We start from the raw sequence: 21,278 nt of genomic DNA on the forward strand, positions 1-21,278 counted from the left end.
ATGCTCCTTTTATGGTTATATTAGCTTAGAAAATGCCCCAATATTCATCATACTGAATTAACATAGCTTGCTCTGTCACTTCACATATCCCATCTATCATTAAATCATTACTTTTACTCCCTGTTATCCATTACCATTATCTGCATTATTTTCACTTTGGCCTGGCTCTTTCACTTCCTTTTAAACTCCTGATCTCCCTATATTTATTCTGGTATTGAGGTATTTTTTTCTCCTACATCAGTTGGATTTTATATGAAATATTATGATATGATCTCTTGTTTGAGAACCATTAATTGCTTTTAAGTGTTTCTGGGAAAACAATCCAAACCTTAACCCAATTGTTTGATCTCTATGCAATCATCTCTTTATATCAATATCACATTAAATGCCAACTTTCTGCAATTGGTTTTAGTCTACAGGCATAAATCACACTTCTCACCTTTGGTTTTTTGAACATTGTTGTTCTGTTTAGAATGCCTCTCAATCTACACAGCTTTATATAGCTACCCCAGTTCAACATGTATATTTTTTTACACATATCTTCAAGAAAACCTTTCCTGATGTGCTGGTTTAGATCAATTGCTTGTCTTATATGGGTCTCTAAGACGGTATTCTTTCTGCATTCTATGTAAATTTGAAATACTACAAACATCGTGTCAATGATTCTTCAAACTTTTTCTTTCTAATTTAATAGAAGTTCTTAAATAAACACTTAAATAATGATTAGATGGATGAAAAGAAAAAATATTGTAAAAACATGCTTTAGACATTGCACTGTATTTTGAACTTTCAAAAGCTACCTGGAATACATCAACACATGAATATGTGCAAATACAAGAGGTTCACTTAGGATCATCTCAGGTATTAAACATGTCTAGTGGAACAGTTCCTAACTCAATTAGAAGATAAATTTATTAAGAACAAGGCTGATGATGAACATATTACTTACGAAGAGGAATAAGTATTAACACACTAAGCCCCAGAACTTACAAATTTTTATTCAGATTTCCTTAGAGTGAGTGGCTGTAAGGGAACAAGAAAAAACAAAAATTCAGGGTCAGGAATTTAGCTTAGTTGCTTCCACCACCTGCCCCACAAGCACAAGGTGCCAAGTTCAATCCCTGGAACCAAACATAGAAACAAAAACAAACAAAAAACAGCAATTGAGTGTTGTTTTAAAGTCAAATATTATTTAGGTTATTTAACAAATTTTCACTGACTGTCCACTACACATCAGATGTTGTACTAATGTGGGAATGTAGACCTAATGAATTAATTTTTGTAGCCAATATCTCCCATTCCAGTTTGTCAGAGGGACATATGTATGATAAAAATATTCTATGCTAAATAATAGATTAAATCATAGTACCATGCAATATCATCTAAGCAGCTGACAGATCTGAAAAATCTTTCTCATTTGGGAAAATGTGAAATGATTGTGTTAGCTTTCTCATTACTGAACAAAATACCAATATAACTTAAAAGAGAATAGTGTGAATTTACTAATGGTTTTGGAAGAATTCCGCCCATAGTCAGCTAATTCTAAGTCAAGGACATCATGAAGGAAAGGTGAGCTGGAGTGAACATGCTCAGTTCATGGTGGCCATGGAGCAGAGCAGGGAAATGGAGTGGAAAAAGTCAAGAATCATATATAGTACCTCAGGTGACTTCTCCATGATTCAACCACACAAACACACACACACACACACACACACACACACACGTGTGATTTGCTAATTTTTTAGGTATTTCTTAATCCAATGAAATTAACACAACAGGATTAATTTTCACAGCAATTTTAAATATATAAGTAAGATTTTTTTAAAGACCGATTAAAATATCCCACAAAAAAGAATGATCAAAGAATGAATTGGAAAAATGATAACCTGCTGAGTGAAGTATTTCAAGTACTAAAAGAACACAACCTCCAACCTAGACTGATGCATCCAGCAAAACTCTCTTTCAAAACTGATGGGGAAATTAAATACTTCAGTGACAAAGAACACCTGAGAAGTTTTACGAATACCAAATCAGCACTCCGAACCTATTAAACAATAAACTGGAAAAAGAAAATGATGACCGCAACTCCATAAGGGCCAACAGAGAAAATATACCAGGCAAGGCAAGAAATTAAGGGGAGAGAGGACAAAAATAGGTACTATTATTTTCCAAAAAAAGGAAAATAATAAGTCAATAGCTATCAGTTATAATCATCAATGTTAATGTCCTCAATTCACCAATCAAAAGAGACAGTCTGGCAGAATTGATTAAAAAGAAAAATCCAGCAATATGGTGTATACAAGAATCCACTTAATCCAAAAAGAAACTCATAGTCTGAGAGTACAAGGTTGGAAAACAGTTCTCCTTGAGACAGGAGCCTGGAAAAAAATGGGGGTAACTATCTTATTTGCAGACAGAATAGATTTCAAACCAAAACTAATTAAAAGAGACAAAGCAAGCCACTACATCTTTTTTTTTTTGCCACTATATATTTTTAAAGGGAACAAGACAAGAGGAAGAAATGACAATCATAAATATGTGTGTGCCAAATACTAATGCCCCCAACTATACAAAACAAATATTAATGGAAATGAAAAAAAAAGCACTAATACAATTGTACCAGGAGAACTCAATGCTCCACTGACACAAATAGACAGATCATCTAGACAAAAAAATAAACAATGAAATAGCAGACTGAACAAGTTGTAGAACAAATGGACTTAGTAGATGTTAACAGAGTATTCCACCCCACAAAATCAGAATACACATTCTTTTCAGCTGCACATGGGTCATTCTCCAAAATAGACCACATGCTAGCTCACAGAACATGCTTAAGTAAATGCAAAGACATTAAAGTTTCCTCTGTTTATTTTCAGGCTATAATGCAATTAAACTGGAGATCAATAGCCTAAGAAACCACAAGAGTATCACAAACACGTGGAAATTTAATAATACCCTGCTGAACAACCATTGGGTCACAGAGGAAATTAAAGAAGAAATTAGAATATTTCTAAAATCAAATGATAATGCTAATACAACATTCAGTAATCTATGGGACACAATTAAAGCAGTTCTAAAAGGGAAATTCATAACAATAAATGCCCATACTGGGAAAACCGAGCAAGCTCAAATAAACAACCTAATGCTTAACCTTTAGCTCCTAGAAAAAGAAGATCAAGAGAGACTGAAAGCTCGTACAAGGGAGCAAATTATAATGATCAAAGCAGAAATTAATGGAATGAAATTGAAGAGAATGGAACAAAAAACTCAATGAATCAAAGAATAAATAAAATTGAAAAAAAAAACAGCCAACCTTATCAAAAAAGGAAAGAAAAGGCTCAAATTTGGAATGCAATTAGGAATGAAAATGATGAAATGACAACAGATCCACCAGAAATCCAGAGGATCATCAATACCTACATCAAAACCCTAAACTCTAATAGAATGGAAAATACAGAAGAAATGGACTGATTCATAGACTCATGAACTACCACAGTTCAATGAAGATATAAAAAGTCTAAACAGCTCAATTACACTCAGAGAAATTGAAAATGTAGTTAAAACATGACCAGCAAAGAAAACCCCAGGCCCTAATGGCTTCACCACTGAATTCCACAAAACAGAGGAAAACTATCACCACTACTCTTTAAACTTTTCAGTAAAATTGAAAGGGAATCAATACTCCCAAATACATTCCTGAAACAAGTATTACTTTGATTCCAAAACCAGGGAAAGACCCAACCAAAAAAGAGAACTACAGGCCAATCTCCCTAATGAACATAGATGCAAAAATCCTCAATAAGATACTGGCAAACAGAATACAGAAGATCATCAAGAAGACCATACACTCTGACCAAGTCAGATTTATCCCAGGGATGCAAGGATGGTTCAACGTATGTAAATCAATAAATGTAATACACTATAGAAACAGAATTAAGGACAAAAGCTATATGATCATCTAAATAGATGCAGAAAAAGCATTTGACAAAATTCAACACCCATTTATGATAAAAAAACCTTGCAGAAAATTGGAATACATGATCTTTATTTCAACCTGATAAAGGCTATCTATGAAAATCTAAGCCAATGTCATACTAAATGGTCAAAAACTGAAACTTGCACATTAAAATCAGGAACAAGGCAAGGATGTCCACTGTCACCACTTGTGTTCAATATAGTTTTGGAACCATTGGCCACAGCAATTAGACAAGAGAAAGAAATAAAAAGAATAAAGATAGGAAAGGAAGAAGTGAAACTGTCACTATTTGATGATGATATGATGTGCTACATAGAAGATTAAAAAAAAAAAAAACTCTGCCAAAAGACTGCTGGACTTAACTGACAGATTAGTAGAATAGTGGGATACAAAGTCATCACTCAAAATAATAGCTTTCTTGTAGACAAATAACAGACTCACTGAGAGAGAGAGATTAGGGAAATAATTCCTCTCACAATACATCCAAAAAAAGAAATACCTAGAAGTCAATCTAATGAAGGAGATAAAAGACTTCTACACTGAAAACTACAGCATTCTGAAAAAAAATATAGAAGAGGATATAAGAAGATAGAAAGACATCACTTGCTCCTGGGTGGGAAGAATCAACCTAGTGAAAATGGCCATATTTCCAAAAGTGATATAGAGATTCAGTGCAATCTTGATTGAAATCCCAACAGTATATTTCACAGGACTTGAGAAAATAATCCAAAAATTCATTTGGAAGCAGAAGAGATATAGAATAGCAAAAGCCATTCCAGGCAACAGAGACATGGCAGGGGGTACCAAAATTCCCAACTTTAAACTATACTACAAAGCCACTGTGATAAAAGCAGCATGGCACTGGCAAAGAGACAGATCCAGGATCAATGGAATACATTCAAAGATGCAAAAACAAAATGAGACATACTCAACTACCTAATCCTCACAAAGGATCTAACCATCCTCCCTGTAGGAAAGATAGCCTCTTTAATACACAATGTTTGAAAAATTGGTTTTCAATTTGCCAAAGATTAAAACTAGATCCATATCATTCACCATGCATCAAACTAAAACCCAAGCGGATTAAAAATATAAACATCAAAACAGACACACTAAACTTGCTGGAAAATAAATTAGGTAGAACTCTCAAAGACACTGGCATGGGAGAAGACTTTATGAACAAATCCTCAGCAGCATGACAATCTGCACAAAGAGTAAACAACTGGGATCTCATTATATTAAAATGTTTTTGCAGTGTAATAGAAACCACCAGTAGAGCTAAGAGATCTACAATGTGGGAAAAAAATATTTACCAGCTACTTCTCAGACAAAGGACTATTATCTAGACTAGAACACACACACACACACACACACACACACACACACACACACACACAAAATCACATCCCCCAAATATAAAGACCCAATCCAAAAATGGGCATATGAAATGAATAGACATTTCTCAGCCAAAGAAATAAAATCAGCAAATAAATATATGGGAAATCTTCAACATCACTGGTCATTAGAGAGATGCAGATGAAAACAACACTGAGGTTCCACCACACCATACAAAGTAAGGCTGCTAACAAGAAATCAAGCAATAGCAAATACTGTCATGTCTGTGGGGAGAAAGGAACACTTCTCCATTGTTGGTGGGAGTGCAAACTGGTGCAGCCACTGTGGAAATCAATATGTAGATGCCTCAAAAACTAGGATTAGAGGTTCCATTTGACCCAGCCATCCCTATGCTAGGTATCTTTCCAAAAAGAATTAAAGAATCATATCACAGTGATATATGCACACCCATGTTTATAGTGGCACAGTTCATAATAGGTAAAATTTGGAAACAACAAAAATGTCCATCCAATGGTGACTGGATAAAGAAGATGTGGTTTTTCTATAAAATAAATTACTACTCAGCCATAAAGAATGAGAAATTAGATGTATTTGTAGAGAAACAGAAGCTTATTGAGTCTGTACTCTTAAGTGAAATAAACAGGACACACCTAAATGAATACTGAATAGTTTCTCTGGTGTGAAAAACTAAGAGTATAAAAAAAGCTTCAAATGGTATAATTGATAGTGTGCAATAGGAAGAAAATGGCTAAAAGGGAAGTCAGAAGGGGAGGAGAAAGGAAATAAAGGAAAAGGAAAAGTGGGAAAAACTGAAAAAAAAGTCTTTGTAAATAGGGAAGGGTGAAGCAGGTGAAGGGAGGACATGGATATGGGGAAAAAACAAGGACCAAGATATATTATGTATAGGTACAAGTCCCAATGATAAATATTACTGTATTGTTTGCTTTAAAGGTACCAATAAATTTAATGGAAAAAATATCTTTACCTAGTGTCATCCTAAAAGTATAATATAAAATGTAGAAATGCTGCTTGTTTTTAAACATGCTTATTTTTATTATTATTGTTTAATAAAAATCTTTCTCTAAGTGTGCTCAATTCATCATAGTTAACTTAAATAGTACATGGAATTTGGGACAGATGTTATATCATAAATATCCAAAGTAAAAATATCAAAGTTATGCTTGCAAGTATAAAGAAGATTTATTTTTATTTTAAGTAATTATCGCATTTCTGGAATGTATTATAGATAATTTTCAACTATAAAAGAGGAGCACCATGGATTATCCAACCTATAAATAATCCAGAAGTGTTTGTGACAGATTTGGTAATGTAGATTTTGGGCAACAGAAACACTTTAATCCATGTTACTTAAGCAAAAACTAAAAGGTTACATTCCCTGTGTATGTAGGAAATGGTTTACCAGATGACTGTAAGATTAATTAGAAATATATGGGCTTTAGGAGGAAGGAAAAACTAATCCACAGGTAAATGAATGTGCTAATGTATTTTATTACTTCCTTTTATTAGAAGCATTCCTCTTTTCCTGTTTTAATCATATTTTTATAGACACAGAACAATTAACTTTCTTCTGTATTATTTAGGTATGAATATTTAAAGTGTACAATGACAGAAATCATTTGAATGTATCATGTAATTTGCAGTATTGAATAACAACCATATTTCCTGTGTAAACATCGAATATGGGACTAATGTAGCAATGTTCAATAGTAAATAACTAGTAAATTATATTCACTTCTATATATTCACTAATAATTATCTTTGAATCAAACCATATTCATTTATTTTTCATATAGAACTATTACATGGGTATTAACTTGTATGAAGGCTTACAATGAGAGCTGGGGAATACAGTAACAAGTTAAAAAAAAACTTGGGTGAATCACCTGCTATAAAAACACCATATTTTGTTTATTTACCTGTTACAATAAATTATTAATTATTTTATTTTAGAAAAAAATATATGTACCTATTAGAATAGAAGAAGGTTGTAAGTGAAGCGGAAAAGCAGATCAAGATAACACATCTCTGTAGAGGAAACTGAGGATTGCATATCAGAGATCAGAGAAAAAATATATGTCAGTATCCCTCTAATTAACTCTCATGATGCCAGTTGGTGAGACATAATATTCAGAAATAGGGCTGGTTTTCAAGACAACTGTCCATGGTTTGGAACTACTTAAGGAGACTAAATATAAATGCTGATGGGCAGCATTTAACCCATACAAATATTTAACAATTCAGTCAAGGGGAGATGCCCTACAAATGAAGTGGAATTGGCCAAATTTGAGTAAATAATGGAATCTTAGTGATGGGATTTCAGTCCTTGAGTGAAACTAGATAGAAGAACAACATGGAAAATAAAAAAAAAAAAAGCAACATAGATTCTGTTTTCTGACTGCAGAGAGCACGTGTCTATGTTTAGGATGCAGAGAACATAATGCCACCCAAATAGAGTACAATGTCAGTGTGTTCCCAAGAGTAGAGAGTGAAACCCACCAAGAGTGACAGTGTGGGAAACCTGCTATGTAATCCCCCCAAGAATAAGAGTGATATCTAACCAACAGATCACCTTGTGATGCTTGTAACCCCATTATCTAAATTCAATATGTGGAACCCAATGACGTGTGCAGCCCCAATATCTACTCAAACAGCCCCAATATGTGTGAAGTAATAAAACCCGAACCAGTGCCACAGACTCCCAGTTAGAATGGTATAAAAGAGAGAGCGCAGAAGTCCATCTCATCCCATTCAGTGACCAATCAAGCTCCACGGCAACCTGCCAGACAAGATCTCGGATGAGACCTTGGTGGAGACATCGGAAGCCTGCCTGTAGTGGACACCCCCCGCCATCAGTGTGGAGGAAACCAGATCGAACACCGCAGTCACCAGGAAAGGAGAAACAAAGTTGCACTCCTCGGACTTGTGCAGGTACAGGGAGTGGTAACAGGCAGGTATGAATTAACATGTTTAATGTGTGACATATATAAAATATATAAATTCTTGATAATAGTCCTTTGTCTGAGGAACAGCTGGTAAAAATTTTTTCCCACATTGTAGATTGTCTCTTAGTTCTGCTGATGGTTTCTTTTGAAGTAGAGAAGCTTTTTAACAAGATGAGATCCCAGTTGTTGATTCTATCTGCTAGTTCCCATGCTACTGAGGATTTGTTCATAAAGTCTTTTCCTATGCCAATGTATTCTAGAGTTCTGCCTAACTTACCTTCCAGCAAGTTTAACATTTCTGTTTTAATATTTAAATCTTTAATCCATTTGGATTTTAATTTAGTGCATGGTGAAAGATAAGGGTCTAGTTTTAATCTATGGCAGGTTGACATCCAGTTTTTCCAACACCATTTATTAAAGAGGCTATCTTTCCTCCACTGAGGATGGTCAGCTCCTTTGTTAAAGATAAGGTAGCTGAATACATCTGGGTTTGTTTTTGTGTCTTCCAGTCTGTTCCAGTGATCCTCAGGCCTGTTTCTTTGCCAGTACCATGCTGTTTTTATCACAGCGGCTTTGTAGTATAGTTTCAAATTGGAAATTGTTATACCCAGTGCCATGTGTCCCCAAATATAAAGACCCGATTCATAAATGAGCATCCGAAATGAACAGACATTTCTCAGACAAAAAAGTAAAAGCAGCAAGTAAATATATGAGAAAACGTTCCACATCACTGATCATTTGAGAGATGCAGATGAAAACAACACTGAGATTCCACCTCACCCCACAAAGAATGGCTGCTATCAAGAAATCACACAATAACAAATGTTGTTGGGGTTGTGGGGAGAAAGGAACCCATCTCCATTGTTGGTGGGAGTGCAGACTGGTGCAACCACTATGGAAATCAATGTGGAGATACCTCAAAGAGCTTGGACTGGAGGTTCCATTTGACCCAGCCATCCCACTGCTGGATAACTTCCAAAAGAACTAAAAGAATCATATCACAGAGAAGTATGTGCATCCATGTTTATAGCGGCACAGTTTGTAATAGCTAAAACTTGGAAACAGCCCATTTGCCCATCCATTGGAAACTGGGTAAAGAAGATGTGGTTTTTCTACAAAATGGAATATTACTCAGCCATAAAGAATGAGAAAATAGATTCATTCATAGGAAAATGGATACATATTGAAGATATACTCATAAGTGAAATAAATAAGGCACACATGTGTAAATACCAAATAGTTTCTCTGGTGTAAATAATCTACAATAATACAGAAGATCCTAATGATTACTGACAGTTAGAAATGGGAAGAAAGGAGCTAAAGGTGTAGGGAAGGTGGGATGGGTAGGGGAAGGTTAATAAGGGAAAAGAAAAAAATGTGAGATAATGAAAAGATGGAAATAAAATGTTTGTAGATGGGGAGGGGAGGAGGGGGTGAAGGGAGGGCAGGGACAAGGAATTTGTTCTAAGTTCATATCTGTCATGTAAATAACTAAGATATATTAGAGACAGTTATCAATTTTTTGTAACGATTAATGAACTTCATTTACCCTTCTTTCTATTTTATTCTTTAAAGCATTTTTTCTCTCCAAAAGGCATTTTCCCCATGCGTCTGTGTCTGAACTTTCCTCTTATAAAGATCCCAATCATTAGGGCTGGGGTCTTAGCTCAGTGGTACTGTACCTGCTTTATAAGTGCAAGGTCCTGAGTTCAATCCCCAGTACAAAAAAAAAAAAAAAAAGATATCAGTCATTGGATTAGGACTCCTCTTACCCACCATGGCCTTACTTTAACTTGACTAATTATGTCTGTAAAGACCCCATTAAAAATAAGATCATATTTTCAGGTTCCAGGTGATATGAATTTTGAAGGGACATAGTTCAATCTAATACAAACATCCATTTGTCATAATTAAATATGCATAGTGTTTAGGTTTGTTAATGTACTTATGAGCAAAAAAGAGACAGAGGATTCTTTGCTCTATGCTCAGCAGATGGGAGATAGTAGGAGGTGATAAAGGCAAGGCATAGATCCCCAAACAAACTGATCTTTTCTGATAGCATTTTGCTGGCATGAAAGTGTTGTCTTAATCTATTCAAGCTGGTGTAATAAAATATACTAGCCTGGGCAATTTATAAATAATAGAAATTTATTGGCCACACAGTTTAGAGTATAAGAAATTCAAGATCAAAGTGCCAGCGGATTCAGTGTGTAGCGAGGGCTGCCCTTTGCCTCAAAAATGGTGCCAATGTTATGCCCAAGTCGGGAAGTCCCCAAAGACCACCAAGGAGTCAGGTGCGATGCACTTACAAGAGGAGTTTATTGCAAGCTTGAGCCTGGACCCTCAGGTGTCACCATCACAGCGGCTTCAGACCGAGAGCCCAGATCCATTTTTGAAGCGGGTTTATATAGGGTTAAGGAAACTTTTTGCTTATATAGTTTCTGTTTTTAGCTCTCGCTTATCATTGGATATTCAAGGGATACTGGGAGGGCTTTTAAATTTTATTGGATATTTAAGGGGCGCCGTGAGGGCACTTACTGGAAAATTATCTAAGCAGAATCAATTCCTCTTTTAATAGAATATCTGATTTTGTAAGCAAGGATACCAGCAGGTGGACCTATGACTAATACCTATATTAGTTAAATCAAAAAGGAAAAAAAATCATTTCTGGATCTTAAAAAGAGGAACAGAAACAGGGTGGAGATGCCCTAGGATAGCTTGCACTAAAAAGAAAAACAGAAACATAGGGAGACTGTCATACAGAATGGAATTTCTGCAGCTCTGTTCTGGGCAAGTGGCACAGAGGGAGCCCACCTTGACCAGAAAACTTGGTTCTCACACCTTCTTGTTGCATCTTATATGGCAGAAAATGTGAACCAGCTCCCTCATGACCTTTTTTTTTGGTACTGGGGACTGAACTCAGGACTTCGAACTTGTGAGGCAGGTGGTGGAACCACTGAGCTAAATCACTGGCCCCAGACTGACACTTTTTAAATGTACCATTTCTTGCCATTCAACATAATGACTATTAGGGATAGAAGAGACTTATGGCACATAGCAGCCAGTTATAAAAGTAAGATTCTGGACTGAATCTAGTTTAAGACAAATAAATCATACAAATACTTCTTGAGCAATCAGGGGAAAGTGAGTGTGGACTGGGAATTTGCCACAGTTTAGATCTTGAATGTCCTCCAAAGATCATGTGCTAAAGGGTTAGTCCTTGGGTTGGTCCTATGAGGAGGTGGTAAAACCTTTAAGGAGTAGGACCTATTGAGAGGTCTTTAGGTCATTGGGAGTATTCCTCTGGGGGGACTTGGCCTCTTACTCCTTCTATTTTGCTTCCTGGCCATCAAGTGAATAGGTTTTCTGCACCTTGCATTCTCTACTATGTGCTGCCTTGCCACAGGCACAGAAGCATTGGGGCTAAATAATTACAGACTCCATAATTGTAAGCTAAAAGAAACCATTTTTCTAAGTTGACTATCTGAGGTATTTATTATAGTGATGGAAAGCTAACTACTACAGTAGTAGACAGCATTAAAGAATTACTAATTTTAAGATAGTTATTTTAGCCATGTTGGAAAATGTTTAGCAATGCAAATGAAAATAAACAAACCTTTTTTTGGGGGGGCAGCTATGGGGGATTGAACTCAGGACCTTGTGTTTGTGAGGCAGGCAGCGGCACAACTGAGCTAAATCCCCAGCCCCAACAAAACAATTTCTGAAGCATTTTTGTGTTCTGAAAGGTTCTAAAATGTAAACTGTTAACAATAGTTATTTATGATGAAGTGGTTGGAAGTCAGACAGTGTTTATCTTTTAGTTTGCTTATTTTTCTATTGTTTGAATTATATGCAAAACACACAATATATGATCAAAATATGCAGAAATGTATACTAACTACTATACATACATACACATGCACACTATTTGGCTATATATGCATGTATAGGCACATTTATATATGCAAGTGTTCATGTACATGTGTGTTGTGTATAGGTCATACATACATACATATATGTATGTGTGTATATAGAGAGAGACAGAGAGAGAAAGAGAATAAAACAAATGTGGTAAACTGTTAATATTTGGAGACTATAGACAAATGCTCATAATAGTTCTTTGTATTACTCTAGCAAATGTGTGTAATAAAATGTTACCCCTGCCCTATGATCCCTGCTCTATCCTTTGAAGAGGTTGGAAAAGTAGTTTCCTCATCAGCAAAAATAAAAATAAGTTCTATTATTTAATAGAAAAAAACACATTTTTCTCCTTCACTCCTTATTACTACTAACAATTGTAGTCACTTCTTTAAGCTGCGTATCACTTTTAGTTTAATGCCAAAAAATCCTTCCACTAATTTAAACATAATTAAATTTAATACAGAGAGTTAAGAGTTTAACAAACCTCTGGAAGGCCTGGAGTTGCTACAGTCAAGAGGCCATCATTTTATGATCTATGGTTCATCCAACGTCAACAGAGGACACAAAAACAAGCTATTGCCACAGCAAGCACTAAGAGTACTCACTATTCAGTGTGCAGGAAGCTGTGGTCTAAATGTGTAATACTGAGAGTAATCACCAATCCTATATCTCCTGATGTTGCTTACATCAAGTAATGGTAGCAGATATGATGTCTGCCTCATTTCAGCCTTACAAGACTTACAAGTCTGTAAGGAGTGAGGAAACCTTACTTTTATCTGATCTCAACCTCTAAGTGAGGGAAGGATTATTTTCAGCTGTCTAATAACTCTTCAGTTCAATAAAGTTGGATTGGAAGTTAAGAGCATCAAATCAAACATCCGTGCCACATTGGTGTACTGCTTCGTGTTGACCTCTCTCACTGCTTCCTATCCTTCCTTTTTATCCTTGTATTGAGCTTACATTTTATAATTTTCAACCTCAATCCAATTCTGCAAAATGTTACAGCTCTCCCTCTATATAAGGACATTGGACACATGTATACTTTCATAACATATTTTCGGTATCATTAACTTATATAATGCTTTTCTACAATTTAGTTGATAAATACACTTCGATGTTAAAAATTAAAATGTATGCAAGTGAATAATTATTTATTTACTATGGCCCAAGAATAATTATTGTATTATTTCACAGAATATTTCTTTTACATTGAAACTTTTCTAGTAAAATTAATATCTATTCACAATGTGTAACTACTGAATAATTAATATGATCTAGGGAAGAATATAAAATATGTCTCTGAATCTTATACATGTTCCTATAACAGCTTTTAAAATTAGGAGATGACAGTTATTAGTGTTTAATCATAAAGCTACTATAAAATATATTCGCTTTCCCTTTTGAATGAATACTATTGTACTACTTGAAGCAGATTCTCTTAACAAAGTCTGTGAAGCTATGCTGTCCCTTAGTTCAGAATGCTGGACCCCAGAGTCTGGTGTTGTATTTACTGCATGAACAACAACTTAATTAAGTGTTGCTTTAGCAACACCACCAGAGCTTTGTTTCTGGTATTGCACTCAGGCATGTATCGCATTGTTTTGACACATGCATTGGGAGATTTGCTTTGTAGTTAGTCATGTTTTTAGAACACTACTAGCAAAGACAGAAGAAAAGAATAATCTTATCGGTATATCGGGAAAAATATTCACAGATGTAAAAAAAATGACTGTGTGACAAGGTGAAGAACAAAATTTTCTTCTGAGAACCTTTTATTGTAAATGTATATTTTCTTTTTTGACATTCAATGGCTTAAAAGCAAGTGTCTTTTTCCCCCCACTATTGTAAAGATTAATTATTCAACAAAGATGATTTTTGTTCCTTTTTATTTACATTTCAGTCTCCCTAAATGATGCATTTTTTAAAGGAAATTTTATGTTTTAAAATTAAATGGTGATTTAGCACACTAAAACAGTTTTTTAAACAATATTTTTTGTTTTAAATTTGAAAGGTTTGAGGAAAGAAGGAAAGTGCATAAATGTATTTTCACACTATTCTGCAAAGAGGTAAACACATTTTCCTTTCCTATTATCCTCTAAAAATTGACTGAAATTAAATGCGTCAGTCTCAAAACACATAAAAATGTTTATCACCACTACAATTGAATTCACATTAGAGATTTTAAAAAAATTAATTCAATTGCTCAACAAAGAGCCTAAAAGTTAAAAAAGGGGAAGCTACTAACAGACAAACAAAAAAATTCCTTTATAGCCAGCTTAACCTGGAATCTCTAGACTAGATGACCCAAATTATTCGTGAAGCAAAGCACCCTAGAGGAAGCACAGTATTAAGGATCTAAGAGTGGAAGAAAGGAAACTAATTATTTTCAAAAGTTCGATAGTTTTCTGTTTATCTCAGTCATAGTCCCTATGCAAGTCCAATGATAAATGACAGTGATGAAATCCCGACTGCTTCACTTCAAAGGCTGGTTAATATAGACCTCAAATCTTAAGGAAGACATCCAATTTAAGCAAGCTTCTCAAGCAACTGTAGGAGGGAAATCCACATAAGGCCATGATGGCGAATCCACGGCACGTGTGAGGCAGCGAGCACACAGCGCCCTTTGTGATGACAGCATAGTTGTATAAATTGTTTTTTTCTAAACGGAAGCCTCGAGTTTAGTTGCAGTGTTAGCACTTGGCACTAAACAAGTAGGTTTTGCGGTGCAGTTTGGGGACTCTTTCTCTAAAATGTTCTCCATCCCTGATATAGGGCAAACACATTCTGTTGTCTATAATATAGGGATTAACCAAAGCAATTTAATTCAATTGATTAATCGAGTATGCTCTACATTTTCATATGTATTTGAGAAACATTTATTCACATTAAAATTGCTTTATTCAATATGTGATTTCAGGATAAATATATGTTTGTACATATTTTTAAGTCTACATTTGTGTTTTCATTATAAAATATCTCTATTTTTAAAATTAGTACTTTATCACATCACTTCAAAGGTCAGTACAACAGTAAATACTATATGGTAATATACGTCAAAGTAGAAGGAACACAACACAAATGTGAACAGGAAAAGAAAGCTTTTTCCTGAATGAAACTGGCTAAGAATTAAACAAAGTAGAAATATATATGTATGCATGCTAATAACTATGGCTGAAATTAAAGAAATGGTTTAAATTACATCTAAACTGGCTGTTATCCCAGAGTGTTTGTTCAAATTGTATTTACATTTTCGATGGGCAGGAAATGTTAATGCTTATAATCTATTTCAAAGCAAGGAAAATAGGAAATTATTCCTTTTTCTATTTTGGGAGGGAGGTGAGAAATGCTTTCTTTTTGTCATCATTGCTCACAGCAATAATAGTTTTCTCTTCTTTTTTCCATTAACTTTATCGGTACATTTAAAGCAAACAATACAGTTACATTTTTCATTGGGAATTTGTAGCTTTACGTGATATATCTTGGTTCCTGTTCTTTCCCCCATCCCTGACCTCCCTTCACCTCCTTCACCCTCTAGTTTATCTATGATGCCATGCAAAAAAATACCTAAAAGAGATATTAGAAATCAGATCTACTGGATAATTTATCAAACTACTTGTACATTTGAGTCATTTTTAGGAAAATGGATATATCTTGAGATCATAATAGTAAGTTAACTCAAACAAAAATGTTTAACTATCACATGGTTTCTCATAAGAAAAACTCTATCAATAATTTACAGAAAAAATAAATGATAGTAAGAAAAGTGAAGATAGATCTTTTGTAAATGGGAAGGGGATTTATTGATGGAGGAATGAGAGAGAGCAGAGAAAGTGAAGCAAAAAGAATTTAGACATGCTGTATACATGTACCAATTCACCATAATTAATATGATCATTTTGAACTTCAAACACATGCTGAGTGGATATGATATTTTCTAATTAAATACTTGCTTCTAAAATTGATATGTGATTCTGTGAATGATTTAGCTCAACTATCATTGGCATGGGCAGTTATATGGCTTTATCTCTCTCAACTAGATGAGTAAGGACAATTTTCTAGAAAAGAAAATTGAGTATCACTGAACAATAAAATGTTTATCACAGAATGCCTTTAAAATTTTTTTTTGTTGTTTGTTATTTGTTTTTGGTGTTTTGAGACAGGGTCTTACTATGTAGTTCAGGCTGACCTAGAACACACTATGTAGCCCAGGTTGGTCTCGAACTCACAGTGATCCTCCTGCCTCAGCCTCCCAAGTGCTGGGATTAAAGGTGTGAGCCAACAGGACCACGAACATATTTTTAATGTAAATAATTTAAATTAGAAAACTGCTGATATTACTTATAAAATCCAAAGAACCTCACACATTCTTTCACATCTATAAAACACACAAATGCAGATGCCACACAGTTCTGTAAATTAGCTAGGAAGATGGCAGGCTAGCTCTCTAGTTGGCCAAACTGATTATAAGTGAAAAAGGAGCAGAATGAACAAGTTTATTTTGATCAGATCTTTTTACTAAGGCACAGAAAATATCTTTCAGTCGAGGTGACAATATTCTAAAGAAAGGGTGGAGAACTGTTTAAGTGGATTATCTACCCTGATTGGTGGTGATTTTTTACTTGCATCTGAAAGCAACGGCTTCTCACTTTTATTCTCAAAATTGAAAAAAAAAATTTCTATGCAAAGTGCTCATATGAAGAGAAGGTCCACGATTTCCTTCCAATCACAGAACGCAATACCATACATCTTTCATTCATCAGCTTCCTGACTCAGAGCTATTTCATACCTATTCTACCAGCATCACATGTTTGGGGTACTTTACTTGGTGAGCTCATATCCTCTGTAAAATTCTGCAACCTTTGCAGTTATCAACAAACTGTGGTCACATTACATGTGAAGAACACGAATTTGAGTCTCCATGGCTTCTGAATTCTGTGTACCCACAAATTCTTCCGAACATAGCTGTAGCTTTCTCAGTGCTTCTGCTTACTCACTTCCTTTATGTGTCACAGACTCTTGTCTTCTCTGGGGGCATTCCCACAATCAACTATTCATTTACTTTCCCATAGTATAAAGTAAAACTTGTAAGAAATGCTGTGATTTAACCCACTAACTATGTCTATTTTAGTGGAACTTTAATTTAAGTCTTTTTCCTAGAAAATTATTTATATATTGGTTTTCCTTGAAAGTTTCTCACATCAAGCCAAATGGAGTTTTCTGAGAAGAGTAATCACACAAAAACACAAAAGGAATTCAAGGAATTATTTAAATTCACTACCTATAACAGAAAACATAACCAAAGTTTATCTAAAATAATTTTTTAGTCATAGTTGGTCTTTCAAAACTTACTTAATTTAAACAAAGTTATATTTATTAAATATAGCTGTCATATATTTTGGAAATAAAATATGATAAAAACTTCAACAGATAAACCTATACTTATACCAATCATATCATAAAATTCCTTAATAACTAATGTCAAAATTATATGTTTATTCTATCTGCATTGTTTAACCTTTCTTAAATTTATCATTTATTTCTCTAAACCTCCACCTCATTTTGAATATGGCCTCATATTTTTCAATTGACAACCACTTTTCTTCTTTTATAACCTGAAGAGATCCTCAGAGGCCATAGATTATGTTGGATCCACGAATAAAATCCCACTGGGTAATGGCGTGTTTATAAGTTCTAAAGTACACTTTATTAGCATATAAATTGAAAATAGCAACTTTGATCAGGTTGTTTAATGAAAAACACCTCTGAGTACAAGTGAAAAACTATTTTCTTAATCCAGGTTGCTTAAAAAACAACAGCAAAAACTACTTATGTGATTATTGCAAAAGGTGACAGGAGACAGGAAATCAAAGTGATGACCGAAACAATCAACCTTCTGAAAAAGTCTTGTTAACGCTGGGTAGTAAATAACCAGACACACGTGGAGACAGAAACCCTCCAATAATGCTCCTGATGTCAAGGTCTCTTGGGCAATAAAGTCCTTCCTGTGATAAAGTCCATTTGGCAACAACCTTATTAAACACAGCGTTCACAATTATCTCTGGATGACTACTTCCAGGATTCTCTGCAGTGACTGCATCAAATGTTCATTTTTCCAATACAGAGTGATATAGCTTTAATAAAATCTCACTTCAAATTCCTTGGGCTGAAAATATTCCTAGGGAAATACTAATACAATGCTATCTTTTTTTTTCTTCCCACACATGATCTTTTTAGTCTTCCTCTAAATATAACAAGCAAAGATTGAACTACTTCCTTAAGGTTTGTTGTGGAGTACTGTACTTTTAATAATTTTGTCACAAATACTATGTTACATTTCAGAAAAAAAAGATTTAAGCTATTTTTAAAGATAGATTCAATTTAAAAAGACCATATCACTTCTAAAGTCTACTGGCATGTTGAAAGTTTTTTGTTGAGAAAATGTAGACCTACTCTGTTCATAACTTGTGTAGTCTATATTGTATTACAGTCATGTAATTTAACGGTTCCTCACCAGACTACTTGTAAAAGGTGTCAAACTAAAATTTCCTGGATGTTTTTCCAGGACACAACTCACTGTAGTCTTTCAGCACACATAAAGGAAAAAAAAAAAAAAAAAAAAAAAAGAAAGGAAAAGAAAGGAAGGCATGGGAGCAGAATCAAATGAGAGAAAAAAAGAACAACGTGTGGCATTTCAACCTATGAAACAACTGAATACAAAGTACATGATGTGAAGACTAAAGAGGTAAAATTGAAATTAGTACAATTTAAAACCTCATTCTCATTGAAAGTAATCATAAAAACTGGTCAGTTTAAGAATGCTGCCGTCATACATAAAGAACTCTAAATTATCCTATCATTTTGGAACATTAAAGTGGCCTTGATTTGATTGTACCACATCAAATCCTTATTGAATAATAAATAAGATGGCAAATACATCTATATAATCACTTTAAATGAGTCAAGATGATTTGAAATCCAAAATGTGATAGTAATGTTAAAGTCTAATAAAACTTGAATATTTGTGTAATCCTAATTGAACTTACTTGCATTCCTAAACCAAAGTGATATGTTTACTCATTTTTCTAGATACTTGGAACTTGGGCTATACATCTGTCCAACATGCCCTATGTGAACCTAATACCTGTGTGACTCACAAAATGAAACAGAAATGAAAATGAATAACAATTAAATTTCAAACAGTCCTTTAAGCTTTCAAATCACTCTGAAAATATATACATGAATAAATAAATAAGGAAAGATAAGTTTTAAAATTGGGATTATAATGTCAATGCAAAAATTACTAAAATGATGAAAACTCATTTGCTTCCTTTGGACAGATCTGGTGGTTATATTAAAATATGCACTAGGGAACATTTTCAAAGCTTTATGGTGTCTTTTATGCTGCTTCACATTCTGATTTGGAGAGGGAAAATTGCCCTGGAGGAGAAATCCTTCAGAAAGTAGAAGAGAGGGAACACAAGGACTCAGAGAGAGAAAAAAAAAAAAAGTCGAAACTGCAGAGAATGATTAGTACAAGGAAAAGGAGGAGGAGACATCTGTTGGTGAAATGATTTTTAGAGATAATTAAGTGCATTCATCCAGAAATAACACATATTATACATCGTTTGCAGGCACACATGGCTTTACTAAAAACAAGAGAGACTTTGAAAGGCCCACAAAAATAATCAGCAGCTTTGATCCAATGTCACCAGCATGTCAGCCCTCCCTGGGTGCCACACCTCTGTCTCCTCAAACCCTTCCACACTCTAGAAGAACTTTTATTACAGAGTATGTACTCTATTTACAGGGTAAGCACAGTTGGAAAGTATTTTCAGAGAAGTGTATCTTGGTCCTCAGCTTTCAAATATCTTAGATTAATATGTCATTTTAGTCTCCTAGAACTTAACTGGATTGCGAGGCATCTAAGAAGTTTCAAGTATAGAAAATATTAGTGTTCCTAAAAATGAATGTTTTATGGATTGAATAAAGCAATCGAAATGACAGTAATCGCTGTTTTAAGACTTAATAAAAATGAACCTCAGAAATAAAGTCTAGATGTTACTTGCTTCTTGTCTGTTTAATCTTTCTTATGATCATTTATGTTCCAATTATTGATATGTGGACACTTCTTGTGTGTAGGTTCTATAAAGCACTAAAAGGTAGGCCTTGAAATGTACTTTACAAATCAGAAAGAATAAGATAAAAAAAACATTTCCAATGTAAATACATACACTCTGTCTTGCAGACAACATATATAAGGTCATTCTTGGTTCTAAGATCTACATAAATTTTAAAGTTTAGATTAAAAAACAGTATAAAGATATAAATTTCTTCCCATTGGTTGAAGTTAACTTTATAAATGAAATTAATAATATTTTCATGTAAAAAATAACTTGACGTTTATGTGTTTTCTAAAATATGACCCAGACTGAATGTTGGCTTTGCTATCTCAGTTCCACCACCCATCTTATATCTCATATCCCTTCAGCATTTACTGAAATCATAAGTCCTTGAAGAGTCAAAGCAACGTTTAGCACCAAAGTCCTATGTCAGAAACATCACATTCTTGGATATCAAAATAGATGACAAAGCTCTAATAATCAAACCGCATGGTACTGGATTAAAAACAAACTCATAGAGCAGTGGAACAGTAGAAAAGCCAAAAATTAATCTATACAGTCAGCTAATTTTCAAAAAAGATGCATATAATGGAGAATACACAGCATGTATTGGAGAATGGATGTTTTCTTCAGTAAATGGTACTGGGAAAAGTGGTTAACAACATATGTAAGAATGAAAGCAGACCCCATCTCTTGTCATACACAAGAATCAATTCAAAATGGATTAAAGAGGTAAATGTAAACCCCAAGACAATAATATTCATTACTACATGAAATCAGAGGGTAAATATTCATAATATTTGTTATGAAAGATATTTTGGCTAAAAGTGCCAAAGTGTAAGCAACAAAAGAAAAAAATGGACAAATGGAATTGTATCAAACTGAAAAAGCTCCTATGCAACAGAGAAAAGAATGAAGAAAGTAAGGAAATAGTTAATAGAG

This window comes from Fukomys damarensis, unplaced genomic scaffold (assembly GCF_012274545.1).
Source record: "Fukomys damarensis isolate Sample0158 unplaced genomic scaffold, DMR_v1.0_HiC HiC_scaffold_6, whole genome shotgun sequence".
NCBI lineage: Eukaryota > Metazoa > Chordata > Mammalia > Rodentia > Bathyergidae > Fukomys > Fukomys damarensis.